The sequence below is a fragment of the Odocoileus virginianus genome, chromosome 12 (genome assembly GCF_023699985.2).
Source record: "Odocoileus virginianus isolate 20LAN1187 ecotype Illinois chromosome 12, Ovbor_1.2, whole genome shotgun sequence".
NCBI classification, from domain to species: Eukaryota; Metazoa; Chordata; class Mammalia; order Artiodactyla; family Cervidae; genus Odocoileus; species Odocoileus virginianus.
Genome location: NC_069685.1, coordinates 18,213,049 through 18,231,226, shown reverse-complemented (window position 1 = coordinate 18,231,226; position 18,178 = coordinate 18,213,049). Strand labels below are relative to the sequence as shown.

Sequence of the window (18,178 nt, the reverse complement as noted above, 5' to 3'; positions counted from 1 at the left end):
CAAGACAACAGCATCGAAACATGTATATTATCTAGGGTGAAACAGATCACCAACCCAGGTTGGATGCATGAGACAAGTGCTCGGGCCTGGTGCACTGGGAAGACCCAGAGGGATCGGGTGGAGAGGGAGGTGGGAGGGGGGACCGGGATGGGGAATACATGTAAATCCATGGCTAATTCATTTCAGTGTATGACAAAAACCACTGCAATGATGTAAAGTAATTAGCCTCCAACTAATAAAAATAAATGGATAAAAAAAATAAACCTCAAGGGTAAAGACCAAAAAAATAAAAAAATATAAATGCTTTGCTGAAGTCAACTGGGGAGTTCAGGCCTTTTGAGCACCAGTGGTCCAGGACTCCTTGCTTGGTGCCCTGCAGTAAACACTGCACTTCCCTTCACCACAACCCAGTGTCAGGAGATTGGTATTACTGGAAGAGGTAAACCTGGTTCAGTAACAAGACTGGTTAAAAACAACTTGAGTTACATGTCTTTAAACATCAAGAGCTTGACCAAGAGACGTCAACTAGGGAAATTTCTTTGCTCATTGAATCCTGATCCCTCCCCTAAAGCCTTCTCACTTAGAGTGAGGAGGAAAATATTTAATTCTTCTTGCCCCATTCCAGCAACGCTGGAAGGCATTGCCAAAGAAATATCTTCCCTAAAGCCTTTTCAACCTCCTTCTTTCATATAGGCCTGTAGGCGGGTATAACAGTCCATTACAAGCAGACACAGGTTAGGGTCTAGCTCCTTTGCTAGACTCTACAGGTCTAACTCCTTCATTTAGAATGTTTTCTAAATCACTCACTGGACTTCCCAGGTGGCGCTGGTGGTAAAGAACCCGCCTGCTGATGCAGGAGACATAGAGATGCATGTTCAAGCCCTGGGCCAGGAAGATTCCCTGGAGGAGGGCTTGGTAACCCACTCCAGTATTCTTACCTGGAGAACACGATGGACAGAGGATCCTGGTGTACTACAATCCACAGGGTCACAGAGAGTCAGACATGACTGAAGTGACTTAGTACGTTCTCCAATCTGGGCCTTTGGAGAAAACTGAATATCCTGTTGCTTACATAATTTTTTTTTTATAATTAGAACCTTACAGAAAATGTAATTGTCAGCCTTGTGAATACCAAAGGAGTTCAAAGGCTAGATTTTGGCTTGAGACAGTCAGAGCGTAGGAAAGTTTGAAGCTCAGATTGGGAAGTCAATCATCTCAAAGGTACTTTTTAGCGCTTAAGACTTAATGGTCTTAAGACCATTGCTTCTGTAGAGGATGTGTAGAGATGTTTCCCTAGTTCTCAAGGACAAACAGAGGAAAGAACTTCAACAGAAAACTAGAATATGATGCAACTCAATAAACATGTCCACATATCCTACTTGGCTATCACTTATTTGATCTCTTCTCATTTTGTTTGAATTGGCATGTCTTGATAGAACCAAGCTTGTTATTTCAACTTTAACATAAGATCCCTAGAGGGATAAAAGGAGAGCTCTGGGTTCAGATACACTGGGGATTCAGATAATCAAAAGAAGTTTAAAAATAAAACAGTAACAACATAGAAATAGTTATGTGGAGACAGTCAACACCACTCTATTTAAAAATAATTACTAATAATTATGATAATAACAATTAACATAACTTTGTTCTTCCTTTCCTTCGGGTTCCTTCATTTTAATTGCACCTTGGTATTTTAGTGCCTAGGTCAGATACTCTCTGGCACAGTTAGGGTCCTCCTTGCCTCTTACAAAGTTGTTCTGGTTTAATTTTTGTTCAGTAACTGAAAGAAATATTTAAACTCTAGGGTAGCTTTTTTCTAATCCTCTTACTCTGGAGTTCATCAACACACACACTTTTTTTTTTTTTTTAACTGTTTCTGAGAAAGCCTGCATGTGGGATTCACTGCTTCTCTAAGTGGTCTTAAGAAATTCAGATACACACACACACACACAAATATATGAGCAATGCAGATCTAATATTTTCATAAGTAAGGTGGGTGAAAGGTTGACACTTCATACTCCATAACAAACAGCTGGAAACTCCTCAGAGTGTTTTGCCTCTGCTATCTTCTTTAGCTAAACCTCCACGGAAGATTTTTTTCTTCTTCTTTTGACCTCTCCCTTCCCTCCTGCAGTATCAGATTCTGTACTCTTTCTCCTCTCTCCCAGATTTCCCTCAGAAACTCCCAATTCTTCTCTCCTTTATATGCAGAGTAAATCCTCTCTACCTTAGCACCTACTGTGCATTTTGCACATGTGAACACATCCGGGAGGTGCTGAACCAACAAGACTTCCTTATGACATGCTCTGCCTTCCTGCAAATACAGTGTAACTCCCACCTTTGATTACCTGAACTTGCTCCTGTGGCTTCCCCACCCTACTCCCTAGAGGTTCATCCAGATATTCCAGCAAAGGAGAATCCCTATGTTTCGATAAGACAGATGAGTGAGAGAATGCACATTTTCTTCCTGAGTTGTTTCTCTTTCCTGTCAACTAAAGCTTATTGAAAAATTCCTGGTAGTCACAGCAGAAAATTCAATCAGACGACATGAATACGTGACAAAGCAGGCTCTTAGTTGTGGAAAGTGAAAAAGATGGTGCCACTGCTGTCCTGAGCCCTGGGCCTTGAAAGGTCATCAGTCCCCACACCCCAAAGTCTTTGCCAATGAGACATGTTTCCTTTCCAGGACCCACATTTCTCATGGCCCTGGGGATTACATTCCACAAGATGAGTTTTATTTCCAACCATACATCTACAAACTTGTTTAGATGAAAAGAATGACAACATGATCCAGATAATTATACCATGAATTTACAGGGCACTTTTCTCAGGAACTCAGAATTCTTCTCAAAGATCTAATACTCATCATTTCCCTTCCCTAAATATCATCATCTTAAAAGTAATGCTGAGACTCATCAATGCAGACTATTTCAACAGTTTAAGTACATCTTTAAGAGTTAACCCTAAACAGAGAGAACTAGCATATTCCAGGAGTAATGAAACAGGAAGCTGGTGGCCAGTTATGATGCCTGCAGTGGTTTTAAAGGAGATTACCTTCTGCCTAAGTAAGGCATTAAGACACGCATCAGGGATCATCAGGGAAGGTGTTCAGCAAGTGTCAGCCCCAGATAATTATAGACCACAGTTTCTTTTAAGACATGCTCCCTACTTTCTGCATGGTGGTAACTGCCTCATACCACCTGCTCTGTCACACTGCCTACCGGGAGTGTAAGGGGCAAGACCAGCTCACCTGAGGTTAATGATTACCCTGTGGCTTCTCTGACAGTTTACATGTTCTAAAGCTTTCCTGCTGGATTATCACCTGGCAATTTTCCACAGAAGTGCACGACATGTCCAAATTACCGGAAGACTCCCCCACTGACGTGTGTGTATGTGTGCGAGTGTATGTTTAGTCAACAGTGTTGTTGTAGTACTTTAGAACTAAGTTGCAAAAGGAAGAACCAAAGGTAAAGAAATGAGTCAAAATCATCTCTCCCAAGGTATACTGGTGAACCAGAGAAGGGAATTCCTTTGAGGGGAGCAAAACTATGTTCATAAGGGCTACCTGCATAGATAGATATTCTGCCCAATTGCTTTGAATTGATGTTTTGCAATGTGCAGATAGGTATGAACACACACAAAAACACACAGCAAGAACTTTCATCTACAGTCCTTAAATACCACTTTGACTGGGAAAGCTTAGATCTTAACGTGGTTAGAAGACCATAATTTGGGCCCAGCAAGGCTGCTTCTTATGTTGAGAAAATGAAAGCCTTTTGAAGATTAATAGGACTGTGGGTCTCCATTCATTTTGCAAGGGCACAGACATACTGATTCCTGCACTATAGCAATTTAAAGAAAGCAAGTATCAGCCTCACCCTAAGAGAAATGAATCACGAGGCGATCTTCCCTAGATTGCCCCCATCACTTCAGTCTCTCCCAGCCACTCTCTGCCGTCAACCCCTGTTTGCTGGGTCAACTTCCACCTCCATCCAGGTACTTCTGAGAAAATTTCACTCACACTAGACATCTCAGTAAATATGAAAATACATGAAGGGGTCAGACACCTTGCCCAACAAATTAGCAAGTTTGATTTAGCACATTCGAATTTCCTGAAATGTTTGGAGTGTTCTGGGAAGTTTTCTTCCTTAAACAAGTGAAGTGAAGTTGCTCAGTCATGTGTGACTCTTTGCAATCTCATGGACTATAGCTTGCCAGGCTCCTCTGTCCGTGGAATTTTTCTAGGCAAGAGTACTGGAGTGAGTAGCCTATCCCTTCTGCAAGGGAACTTCCCGACCCAGGGATCGAACCTGGGTCTCCCACATAGCAGGCAGACGCTTTACCCACTCAGCCACCAGGGAAGCCCTCCTTAAGCAAAGGTGATGCCAAAAAAAGGATGTGTTTCCCCAAAATGCATTCACCCCATCGTTCAGATCCATCTACAGGAAAACACAACTGCCCTGCTGTGCCTTCCCCTGCCTAGGTCCCTAATGAGACTCTGCTAATCTTCAGGTCCTATAAGTGGCTCTTTTTTATTTTTTTTCTTTTTTAACTACATCCTGGGCTTACAGCTGTGTGGCTTTTGGTTTGGGATTATTTTTAAAAAGCCATGTCTAAAGGCAATTCTTCTAATCAGAGAGTTATACCCTGACTTCCTCTTTTATCATTTTCCAGTCAGACTTGGGCTACAGGTGAAATCCTGCAGTTTCTTTGTTTAACATTAAAAATAATTTCATTTTCCTGCCAGAAGCTGGTCTTACTGATCATGTTGCTGCTTAGAAGCCTGGAGAATCAAGGCTTTCACCTCACTTTTAGTAGTGAAAAATGGCAGATAATCCTAATTAAGAAAGAAACACTGATGGGGAGAAAGACTGCAATACAGAACAAGAAGAATAACAACTCTACTGTAGGAGCTATTTTCATAATCCAAAAGAGAAAGGGAAATTGTCAAGGCAGCAGGAATTGCTTTCAAGAGCCGGCTCCACTCTAAGACTAAAGCAGAGATGCGGCTAAATTTACTCAGATCCACTTCCTTCTTCAGCTCAACTGAGGATTTCCATTTAATCTAGTACTGCCAAACCTCCAGTTCAGTAGAGAATGCCACAGCTTCTGAAGGGAAAAATGATTTGTATTCTAGAAGCAAAAATGATGTATTTTACTATGATGTTAAGTAAATTTGCATTCAGAAGATCTGAAGATATTTTTTCCCTAGCCATTATTTCAAACCATCAGTTAAAAATGCTCAGTTTGAGGACTCAGAGGTGAAGTAAGAATGTCAGTGCCTGCGGTACTGTGACCTGCTATGGTTGACGGCCAGCCTCCTGACTTGGGTGTCTAATGTCATTGCTAACCCATTGAGCACTTGTTCATTATAGCTCAGGGAATGGCAATGAACACTATCGAGGGCAGCATGTGGTAAATGCTGAATCTGAACGCAACACAAAAAAACATCCAGAAGTGGCAACATATCAGCAGCTTTTGGATACATGGCTCCCGTAACAGAAAATAGATGTCCTATATACACACAATGAAGAATAGGAAGTAAAATGATTTCCAGAATGTTATATAGAAAAGGCATGGGCTTTAGAGTCAGACAAACCTAATTCCCTGTAAACACAGAGAAATAATACTGCCAACTGGACACTTCATACTGTTCGTAATTGGTATAGTTTCTAACTGGTATCACCAATTCAATAATGTTATTGTGGAAAACTCTGGGCCAAAAAGTATTGAATACCAAGCATCTCCCATTCAACATTGCAAATTTATAGAAACATTCTTTAAAATTCAGAATTAAAGGACTCTCATGGAGTCTAAAGGACTTACCCAGAACAGTGACAGAGATCCAACTATTGGAGAGATAAATTCAGGTTCTGTTGTGTCTAGAAAAGGATAAATAAATAATCTCAATTGATTTCCTATTGCATATGAGATATTTTATATACAGCTCATTTATTTCTTAGTGCACTGAAAGCATTATCTCCATTTTACAAAGGAAAATAATTGAAACTAGAATAATAGTAGTAATGTCCATGATGATTGATTTTATTAACATTATAGTTCACACTTGGAGGAACAATTTATCAGTTACTATACTGCTTTAAATGTATTACCTCATATAAACCTCTCCAGAAAATGCAGGAATATATTTGTATCCTCCTTGCAGATGAAGAAATTGAGGCCTGCAGAGTTACAGTAGGGCTTCCCTGGTGGCTCACATGGTAAAGAATCTGCCTACAATGTGGGAGACCCAGGTTCAATCCCCGGGTTGGGAAGATCCCCAGGAGAAGAGAATGGCTACCCACTTCACTAATTTTGTCTGGAAAATTCCATGGACAGAAGAACCTGGTGGACTGCAGTCCAATGCACGAGTTAGAGTAAGTTGCCCAGATCACACAGCAAAACAATCAGACCAAGATTAAAACTCTGTAACTTCATCTAGGCCACAATCACCTAGGGAGACGGACATGATTACTTTACTTGGTCTAAATCTTTGCATTTTGTAAGTTACTGCTTATGTGACATTCAGTAGGCCTCTCTAAATTACTGCTAACAATGATTAAAATAATTACAGTAATTAAAAGTATACCATAGTCACTAGGAAAATAAAGGTAATATTTAGAGCACACAGGTTGGAGAGGTCTACCTACATTAGATTAACAAATAAGAAGCTTTGTGTATGCAGCTTCCCTGAACTGCTTACCAAGAAATCTCATGATGATATAAAAATTAATTTGAGCACAAATAAATACATTTTTGTATTTATTTCTCTTCATCACTTAACATGTATTTGATTTAAAGAGTAATTAGTGACTGACCTAAAAGGTTTTTGTTGTTGTTGTTGTTGTTGTTTTTAAAGAGGGGACCTCTTAAACATTTTGTGTCAGTCAAGGTCACATTTCTTGATTACAAATACCCTAGAAAAATTATATGTGTGTTAGTTGCTCAGTCACATCCGACTCTTTGTGACCCCATGGACTGTAACGCTCTAGGCTACTCTGTCCATGGAATTTTCCAGGCAAGAATACTGGAGTGGGTTGTCATTCCCTTCTCCAGGGGATCTTCCAACCTAGGGATTGAATCTGGGTCTCCTACATTGCAGGCAGATTCTTTACCATCTGAGCCACCAGGAAAATTATGAAAGATCCTAAAACATATACATTTATAAACCAAAAATTCTGTGAAAAGGCTTAGAAATATTCTCATACTGTCCTAAAGCACTTGTAGGATTGCAAAGCAATCTTGCCAAATATATTTTCAAAGCTAGGTTTTGGAGTCTCAGCGTTGTACTTCCTGCTGTGTCAAGGGCCAGGAGCCTCATCCTACCAGTGAGCACCTCAGCTTCCCAGCATCCCTCACGGTTAGCTGGCCATGTGATTGACAGCACACAGTGCAACATGGGAAGAAGTGATGTAAGACCAGGATCCTAAACTATTCCAAGTAATTTTTTGAACCCTCTTTCCTGAGTCTGTGAAGCTGGAAATGAAAGTCTCAAGATATGATGAAGTTACACAACCGAAGGACTCTAATACCTCAGTGGCCTCTTGGAACAAAGTTACCCAACCAAGAAACTCTGCATGGGTATTTGTGGGTGAGAATTAGCCTTGACTGGGTAAATTCACAGAGAATTGTTTTAATAGCAGCCAGCATTTTTTATGGTGACCCTGAATCTGGAAAATCAGGACTTTACTACCAACTTCATAAATTTCCCATGGGAATAGAATGAAATAATAAACTTAGGTGCATAGCAGTTATCCTTCCTTCTTTACATGAGTTTGAATCTGCAGACTGTAAGCTTTTGTGTGTCTGTATGTGTGTGTTAGCTAATACAGAAAGTTAAATGTGCTCTATGACATAAATAAAGACACATACATTTACCTCTAAATATACAAACACACATCTCACCCAATCCATACATTCTTCCACTGCTAAAATATGAAAAGGAGACACTCGTTACAGTGCTGTTTGGTGGTTATCAGATACAGAAAAAGAAGGCAGTAAAACATGAATTTCAGAACAAGCTTTTGGTATTCATGCTAGACTCCCACCAGCATTTTTCCTCTTGAAACTATAGAATTAAAGACTCTGATCCATATAGAATCACAAAATTCATGTGATCATGAATCAATTCCACATGTGATTCATGTAGAGTCACAGAATGACAAGCCCACAGAGTGAACTTAATGAACCCCTCCATACTGAAAGCCCCAGGCTAGAGTTTGGGTCAATATACCAAAAAGAAGGCCCAAGAGAGAAAGCTGTTTCAACTATAAAAAAGAAGAAAGTCCTACCATTTGTGACAGCAAGGAGGAACTATGAAGGCATTATTCTAAGTTGAAGAAGTCAGGGAAAGACAAATACTATATAATCTCATTTACTTGGGGATCTTAAAAAATCAAATGCACAGGAATAGAGGTCAGATCGGTGGTTGCCAAGGGCAGGAAGTGGGGAGTGAGAAAAATGGATGAAGGTGATCAGTGGGTACAAGCTGTAAGTTATAATTTATAAAAAGAATAGGTTCTGAGGATTTCATGTACAGCATGATGACTACAGTTAACAATACTATATTACATATTCAAAAGATGCTAAGAGACTAGTTTTTTTAGATTGCAACTTATATGAGGTGATGGATGTGTTAACTATTGTGGTAAGCATTTGCAACATATACATATATAAAATTACTGCATTGTACACCTCAAATTAAGCATGTTATATGTTAATTATACTCCAGAAAGAAGAATTAGTGGACTGGTTTGCTGTGGAGAAAGGCCTCATCCACCCCTCACTCAATCCTGATGAAGAGCTTCAAGACAGGGGACCGTGATGTTGGGGGGAAGCAGTGGTTTGGAGTCTGACTCCCACCTGAAAATTCCAAAAAGCAGAGTGGGGCTGGAAAGCTCTTCCAGGAGGAGGAGGAGGGAATGAAAGACAGCAGATTTCAGTGGCCTGCATTCCCACACTAGGTTGATACAAAGGATGCTGGAGTCTTTTCCATCAGTAGATGTGGGGCCACAGTGTCACATACAATATGATAGCATCTCTCGAGTCAGAGTGTATCATGTACATCACGGGGAATGCAAGTGAGAGCTCTTTAGCCTTGAGAGCTCCCAAAAGACTCACAACTTTATGACGAAGAAAGAGCACCTTTTAATTTCAGTCAGGTCCTAAGAGTCTGAGATCAGGTTTTGTATTTAGCAAGTCAAGTAAGACTTCCAGCCCACATACCTGTTCCTCTATGGTAGTCAAGAGGATTAGGATCACAGTTCCTAAGTTGATGGGAGGAGAACTAGTGCAAAAAGAACAAAGTGACACATACTCTTCCCCAACTATAAGCTTTCTACAATTGGTCTTAGCTAAAAAGCTCTAACCTGAATGGAGTTGAAGCTTTGCCTGTAACGTAGAACTAAAATGCAAGAGATGTCTAAAATGCAAAACTGACATCTCTTGATGGCACATTTTATAAAGGTTGTGAGAGCAAGAGACTTTTGAGGATCACACATGGGTTTCTGTTTTGAGTAATTCTCTCCAGTTAAATTCGATGTCCCTATGATTTTGTACTTCCTAAGATTAATTAGGTAATGGAGTTTCCATCTTGAGCAGAGGAAAATCTAGCCCCATAGAGAAAAGGTTTAAGAGACTATGGAGAACAAAATAATCACTCTGCATCCCATAGCTGTGCTAATTTAGTATACCAGATACATACACAAAGATTTTCAAATGGCTGTTAGGTGAGAGGGAGAGGACATGATCCCTTAAGCATCTTAAAATCCTGGGGCAGGTGAGTGGAGATTTAGTAATTCAATATGCCTTTTTGAAAGGTTATCTTTGTGTGACAAGAACTCATTCAGAAAGATACATGCAACCCCTGGGTTCATTGCAGTACAACTTAAAATAGCCAAGACATGGAAGCAACCTAAATGTCCATGGGCAGACAAATGGATAAAGAAGATGTGGTACACACACACACACACACACACACACACACACACACGAAATATTACTCGGCCATAATAAAGAATAAAATAATGTATTTGCAGCAACATGGATGGACCTAGAGATTATCATACTAATTGAAGTAAGTGAGAGAAAAACAAATATTACATGATATCACATATTTGGGATCTAAAAAAAGATACAAGTGAATTTATTTAAAAAAATAAATAGATTCACAGATACAGAAAACAAGCACAGTTATCAAAAAGCAAAGGGGGGAGCATAGATTAAGTGTTTGGGATTAACAGATATACACTGCTATATATAAAGTAGATAAGTTATAAAGACTTACTGTATAGTATGGGGAACTATATTTAATACCAATATATACATATATATCCTATATATAACTGAATTACTTGCTGTACACCTGAAATACAACACTGTAAATCAACTACACTTTACATTTTAAAAGATGAAATTTTTTAAATTTTAAAACTAAGGTTCTGATTCTCCCAATTCAGATATGAATCATTGCTATAAAAGGCAATAACCATTGTAAATGAGAATGACATTAACATACTCATGTTTTAGAAAGTCTATCCTGATGCTTGAATGGGAAATAGAAATAGACTAACTCTAGAGACTTTAAATATAAATACTTGCTAGGAGCTAAAAGCAATTATTCAGGTGAAAGATGATGGGAATCTGAGCTAAGGTAAGATAAGGGATGCAGCAAAGGGAAAAAAAATCAGCAGATAATTAAGAGGCAAGATTAACAGATCTCAGTGACAAAACTGGATATAAGGAGCAGGAAAAAGAATTTTTAAAGATGATGTTCAGGGTTCTGACTTGGGTGTCTATGCTCAATCACTAAGTAGTATCCAACTTTTTGCAACCCCATGGACTGTAGCCCACGATGCTCCTCTATCTGTGGGATTTCCCAGGCAAGAATACTGGAGTGGGTCACCATTTCCTTCTCCAGGAGATCTTCCCGATCCAGGGATTGAAGCTGTGTCTCCTGCATTGGCAGGCAGATTCTTTACCACTAAACCACCTGTCTGCAACTACATTATAGTAGAGACCCCAAAACATAAGCTGTGACTTGGATAAGGATTATTAAGTTAGACCCAGTCCTGGGTGGCAGTGTTTTGCTATATCACATGACTATATCACATCATCTTGCTGTGGTAGGCACAGTAAAGCCATGCCAAATCCTTAACCCTATACCACACACAGATGTCTATTTTCTAATCTTGGAATATTTTAGTTTACATGGGAAAGCAGAATTATGACTACATTGGAATTAGGTTGCTAAGCAGCTGATTTTAAAATGGAAAAGTATCCTGAATAATCCAGGTGAGTCCAATGTAATCACAAAGAACCTTAAATGTGGGCGAGAGAGGCAGAAGAAGCAATTTTGACTGATACCATGTGAGAAAGACTCAATGGTCTTTGCTGTTAAACCAGGGGCCAGGACACAAGAAATACCTACAGCCTTAGAAGCTGAAAAAGGCACTTCCCTAAAACTTCCAGAAAAAAGTACTGTATTGCTGATACCTTGATTTTACCCCGGTGAGACCCATTTCCACCTTCTGACCTCCAGAACTGGAAAATGATAAATTTCTACTGTTTTAAGCCTCTAGCAATTTGTTACAGCAGCAATAAGAAATCTGTGTTCTAAATGTGTTTACCTCTAAGTAATGCTTTTCTTGACTCTTGGAAATGTATGAGCTGGTTACTATGTGCCTACAACTGTGTGAATACCTCTATACTAAATTAAACTACAGGGTGTATTTCCTGTTAATTGTTGGGCCCATTGAATTATCTCAGTACAAACATAAAAGAAAAAAGAACACTTTGTAAAGCAGTATTTTTTTTAACCCTGCTTATCTAATCACCATTCGACCAAAACATTTCTCAAGTAATAAATAATTTAGTCATAAAACTTAGGCAGCTTTATGTCACAAGGTATAATATTTATTTTGCTGTTGAATTAATTAATGTTTGGGAAATGCCGTGTAAATGTTAGCTCTTATCCTTTCCTTATTTATAGTAACTACACAACCCTAAATTTAATTCCATGCAATAGAAAACGCTGTGAAATATATGTGATAATGATGGATGAACATTATTTGCCCTTATGACTTTTTCTATAATCTATATATAATGTTCGGAACTCGAAATGATGAGGATAATATCTCTCAGGTCTAGCTTGGTCTAACATTCAGGAAATACAGATGTGAATGATTTGGGCTGGAAGGCTTAAATTTGAATGTGAAGCCACTACATTTTTCACATAATTTTCAAACAAGGGAGGAGGAGACAGGGAGGAGGTAAGACTGTCAACACTGTCTTTGGGGCAATGAGAATATTATATGCATTTATAAGGTCCAATATATGTTTCCAAATAGAGATAAAGCAAAGCCAATTTTGATTCTGTTTTAAGGTCAGAAATGGTCTAACATGAGGTTTATATGGTGACTCACTCCCTGGAAGACAAGTCCCACCTGGAACCATTCATCATATTCACTGTGCCACTTCCAGATGTTCCTAGCGGCTAACAGAAAAGAGCAGTGGGGCTCTCAAAGACAAAGACTATATCACCTTCTTTGTTGGACAAGGAGTGATGAGAGTTTTCTTTTCCACAAAGTCCCAGCCAGCCAGACAGGCAAAGGAGCAAAGAATCTGGTCTCCGGGTTATCCTTAGATATTACACTACCACCAAAAAGGATAAAAATGCAAAGTGGGTCAAGAAGAAATACCTGAATTATATAGGTAACAGAAATTGAAACTTGACTCCAGGCACAAAGCAAGCTAGAGATATTCTACTATAGCATTCCAGAATTTTGCACCCTCATCTAAGCCCTTAAGCCACAGAGACACAAAAGGCCTCTCTATGAAGATAATACTGGAAGCTATAATTTGATTAAGGTTGAGGTACTGTGGTTATAAATTGCATGCCAAATAACAAATATTTTAAACACTCAAAAATTGTTTGTTGTCTTTCTTAAATTTGAGCCATATGCCATAAATCTCAAAATGCAGGGTAATTGCAGTCTCTGTGCCATGACTGTTTGTATAGCAAAACCTATATTTGAGCATCTCTGGAGAACTAAGGTGTAATCTGCCACAGCTCTGTAATTGAAGAAGCTCTGATGCGTGGAACTGTACAAGTGATTTTCAACTAGCAGAGCTCAGGATTTTTTATTTATTTTTCTATTTTTTTGAGAATGAAAGTGTAGAGTTCTGGATTATAACTGTATTTCTACCACATTAAAGGAGCTCACAAATGCTCACGCTATGATAGAAGCAGGCCTTAAAGGATTCCGCATGTACAATTTCACTTCTATTTGACGATGTGATCTTTAACCAACTTTTAAAAAGCATAAGCAAATTTATCTGAACTCATATACACAGTGAATCCAGGGTGGTAGTGTTCATTCAAATGTATGCTTTACAATGAGTAAATATCCTGAAATAGGTCAACTTCCTGTTCATGTTATCTGCCCCTCCCAAATTCTGAAACCAAAGTTACCTCATGACCTTTTCTGCCTACGTATGCATGATTGTTCCAATCACCCAGAGACACTCTGTTGTATTGCTCAGTACTTAGACCCTTTCATAATCTATGCTCCCTAGAAGCTTTGTAGCCCCTTTTCCACTTCATTAACTTAAGATTAGTTGGTTTGTCACTGGATTTTCTTGGGTGAATTGTCTTTCCACCAAGAATCATCAAGAGAGTTTAATTGCTGGATCTTGCCTTAATGAAAAAAGAGCTGCAGTAGTGGTTGTGGCCCACACTTAGGTTCACCTTTGACCTAACCTTAGCACAACTTCAGACAGGAGATATGACCCAGCTCCCTCTCTACTCTGAGAGAAACTAGCTAAACGGAATGTCACAGGATCACCAGAGACTACTAAGGGGCTTCCAGCTTGTCGTTAGCCATTGAAAAGAACATGACGTCTGTAGGACATGGAGTGGCAAGGACTCTCTGTTCTCTATAAATAGACCTTGAACATTAGTGGGAAGTACAGTTCCTCACAAAGCCCTCTTGCAAGGTCACTACCCAGAAGGGCAGACTCTTTAAGAACACAGCTTGGAAGGGCCTCACATGATTGAGAGAAGGGAGGCTGACAATTCAACCTCAACCACCCATGTCAGCCCACGCAAGAGTCACCAAGATGGCAAATGCCATAGGGAAATGACGACACTGTGTTCCCTTCTGTCTCCTTAAGAGCTGGACATGACTGAGCAATGAAACAACACCAATAAATTTTAATTTGACTCCTTGTTATTGTACAACACCCCTAAATTTCCATAAAGCATAAGTGTTTTTAATAACACTATTATATATGTTACATTATATATTACATTATATACATACATATATGTTACATTATGTATGTATGTAATTATATATGTAACATTATATATGTTACAATCAGTCCATATAAAACCCACCCATGAACTTCTCTGCTAGATGGTGAACTCTGTGAGAGGAATATATTCATTTGTGTATGTTCAGAACCTGATATATTTGGTAGAGAAGTATTTATTAGCTTGAGTTTTTTCCAAATGTACCTTGCGTGTTGTCTATATTATCCTCAACATGGCCATTTTCTAGTTCCCAGAAACTTTGAATAATGAAATATTTAATATCATACACAATAAAACAAGATCAATTATACCATATCTTGGTTCCTTTGTACCCTTCGATTTACTTATTAAATAGATGTGAGTGAACACAAGGAGCAATGCAGGAGAGATATGTTCAATGCCTGGTCAGGAAGAGCCCTTAGAGGAAGAAATGGGAACCCACTCCAGTATTCTTACCCAGAAAATCCCATAAACAGAGGAGCCTGGTTGGCTACAGTCTATGGGCATGCAAAAGAGTCAGACACAACTGAGCAACTAAACAATAACAACAACAACAAAGTGAAGATAGCCTAGTAGAAGGATATACACTTATCTTCTTGTGAGAGCTCCAAAATTGCAACTCACTGCTGACCAACCATCGACAAGAGAATGGTGGGATCCCACCAAAAAAAGATACCCCACATCCAAGGGCAAAGAAGCCCCAACAAGACAGCAAGGGGGGCAAAACCACATTTAGAATCCAACCCTGTACCTGCCAGAGATGCTCGGAGGGCTCAAACAAAACTTCGTGTGCACCAGGGCCTAGAGACTCCACAGAGACTGAGCCAGACCTGCCTTTGAGTGTTTGAATGTGTCCTGCGGAGGCAGGGGTCAGCAGTGGCCAGACACAGGGACAGGGGCTCTGAATGCAACAGTCCTGGGAACTGCCTGAGTTCTGCTAGTTGACAGGACCTCCTTTTGAAGGAGGTCACCATTACCACCATTATCCCTACCACAGGTTGGCCTCAGGCCAAACTACAGAGAAGAAACACAGCCCCGCCCACCAACAGGCAATTGGATTAAAGATTAACTGAGTAGTCCCTCTCACCCTTATGGCAGAAAGCGAAGAAGAACCTCTTGATGAAAGTGAAAGAGGAGAGTGAAAAAGTTGACTTAAAACTCAACATTCAGAAAACTAAGATCATGGCATCTGGCCCCATCATTTCATGGCAAATAGATGGGGAAACACTGGAAACAGTGACCAACTTTATTTTTGGGGACTCCAAAATTACAGCAGATGGTGATAGCAGCCATGAAATTAAAAGACGCTTGCCTTGGAAGAAAAGTTATGACCAATTTAGACAGCTTATTAAAAAGCAGAGATATTACTTTGCCAGCAAAGATCCATCTAGTCAAAGCTATGGTTTTCCCAGTAGTCATGTATGGATGTTAGAGTTGGACTATAAGGAATGCTGAGCACCAAAGAATTGATATTTTTGAACTGTGGTGTTGGAGAAGACTCTTGAGAGTCCCTTGGACTGCAAGGAGATCCAACCAGTCCATCCTAAAGGAGATTAGTCCTGGGTGTTCATTGGAAGGACTGATGCTGAAGCTCTAATACTTTGGCCACCTGATGTGAAGAACTGACTCATTTGAAAAGAATGAGCTGGGAAATGAAGCTGGGAAAGATCAAAGGTGGGAGGAGAAGGGGGCAACAGAGATGAGATGGTTGAATGGCACCACCAACTCAATCGACATGAGTTTGAGTAAACTCTGGGAGTTGGTGATGGACAGGGATGCCTGGCATGCTGCATTCCATGGAGTCGCAAAGAGTCGGACATGACTGAGTGACTGAACTGAACTGAGCATGGCCCCGCCCACCAGAACAAGATCCAAATTCCCCCACAGCTAGTCCCTCCCATCAGGAAGCTTCCACAAGCCTCTTATCCTTCTCCAACAGAGGGTAGACAGAATGAAAACCACAATCACAGATAACTAACCAAACTGATCCCATGGATCCCAGCCTTGTCTAACTCAATGAAACTATGAGCTATGCCATGTAGGGCCACCCAAGACAGATGGGTCATGGTGGAGACACCATGACCACATTAGGACAAAATGTGGTCCACTGGAGAAGGGAATGGCAAGCTGTTTCAATATCCTCACCTTGAGAACACCATGAACAGTATGAACAGGCAAAAAGATAGGACACTGAAAGATGACTCCCCAGGTCAGTAGTTGCCCAATATGCTACTGGAGAAGAGTGGAGAAATAACTCAAGAAAGAATGAAGAGAAAGAGCCAAAGTGAAAACAACACCCTGTTGTGGATGTGGCTGGTGGTGAAAATAAAGGTCAATGCTATAAAGAACAATATTGCATAGGAACCCAGAATGGCATAGCTCCATGAATCAAGGTAAATTAGAAATGGTAAAACAGGAGATGACAAGAGTGAATATTGACATTTTAAGAATCAGTGAACTAAAACAGACCAGAATAGGCAAATTTAATTCAGATGACCATTTTATCTACTACTGTGGGCAAGAATTCTTTAGAAGAAATGGAGTAGCCCTCATAGTCAACAAGAGAGTCCAAAATGCAGTACTTGGGTGCAATCTCAAAAATGACACAATGATCTCTGTTCATTTCCAAGGAAAGCCATTCAGTATCACAGTAATCCAAGTCTATGTCCCAACCACTGACACAGAAGAAGCTGAATTTGAACAGTTCTATGATGACCTACAAGACCTTCTAGAACTAACACCAAAAAAAGATGGTGATGGGGAGGGAAGCCTGGCATGCTGCAGTCCATGGGGTCGCAGAGTCAGACATGACTGAAGGACTGAATTGAAACACAAGGAGAGTCACAAGTTAGGATTTTAGATACATTTAAGAACATGAAAATCCTCATTAGCCTGAGATAGTTTACTGTAGAAATTCATTAATTTCATCAAAATGAATTTCTGATCAACATGGGGAAAGTACATGCACTAGTACAGCCTGCATAGTTACAGTTGTGCCGTCTTCATCTCTTTACTTTTGCTGGCCTATCCAGAAACAGAGAAAACGTAGAAAAGATTCAGATATATGGTTTTCAGTGCATGCTCTTCTTGATTACCCTGCCCACTTCTTTCAGACCAGAGAAGTCTCCTGAAGATGCCAGATTTTGCAAGTTTTTCCTTGTGAATTACCCATCCTTTGCCCAATTTCTCTCTCTTGGAACCCAGAGTAGCTTGCGATTTACATCTGGTCTGGTCCTATCTAGCTCTGCATCACTGACCAAGTACAGGAGAGGAGGTCAGTGAACAGAAGAGGGATCACCATGCTCCCAGCTTCACTCAGGCAACAGACTGCCACAGCTCTATAGCCTGGAGTGAAACCATCATCATCCAGAGCTTGAAAATCCCCATTAGCAGAACACTTACGGCATTAGGAGAAAATGTGCTTTTCTTTAGGGGTGACTGGCTACAGGGCTGCTCCCTGTCAGTCAGGCTCTGAAAATTTTCCCCTCACCACCCCCTCCCCGCCAGATGTCATGCTCAGGGCAGCTTCTCTCTGCAGTGGAGATGGCACCTCATATACCCTCAGTCAAGGTGTAATTTGGAAAGATGAAAAAAGTAACTATTTTTTAGAATTTTTTTTTGTTGAATATAGTTGACTTGCAATGTTGTGTTTCAGGTGTACATTAAAGCATATATATACATATGTATGTATGTATGTGTGTGTGTGTGTGTGTGTATATATCTCTGAATATATTTGTGTCTGTGTGTGCTTCATCGCTCAGTCATGTCTGATTCTTTGCTACCCTTTGGACTCTAGCTCAACAGGCTCTTCTGTCCATGGGATCTTCCAGGCAAGAATATTGGAGTGGGTTGCCATGCACTCTT

At 40.0% G+C, this 18,178-nt stretch overlaps 1 non-coding gene across 1 annotated transcript; it reads right to left on the bottom strand.

Moving 5' to 3' along the window:
- Positions 1-4,289: 4,289 nt before the first annotated feature.
- TRNAS-GCU (transfer RNA serine (anticodon GCU)) lies at positions 4,290-4,361 on the bottom strand. The gene has a single exon. It is a non-coding gene; the product is annotated as a tRNA-Ser (tRNA).
- Between the last annotated feature and the right edge of the window lie 13,817 nt (positions 4,362-18,178).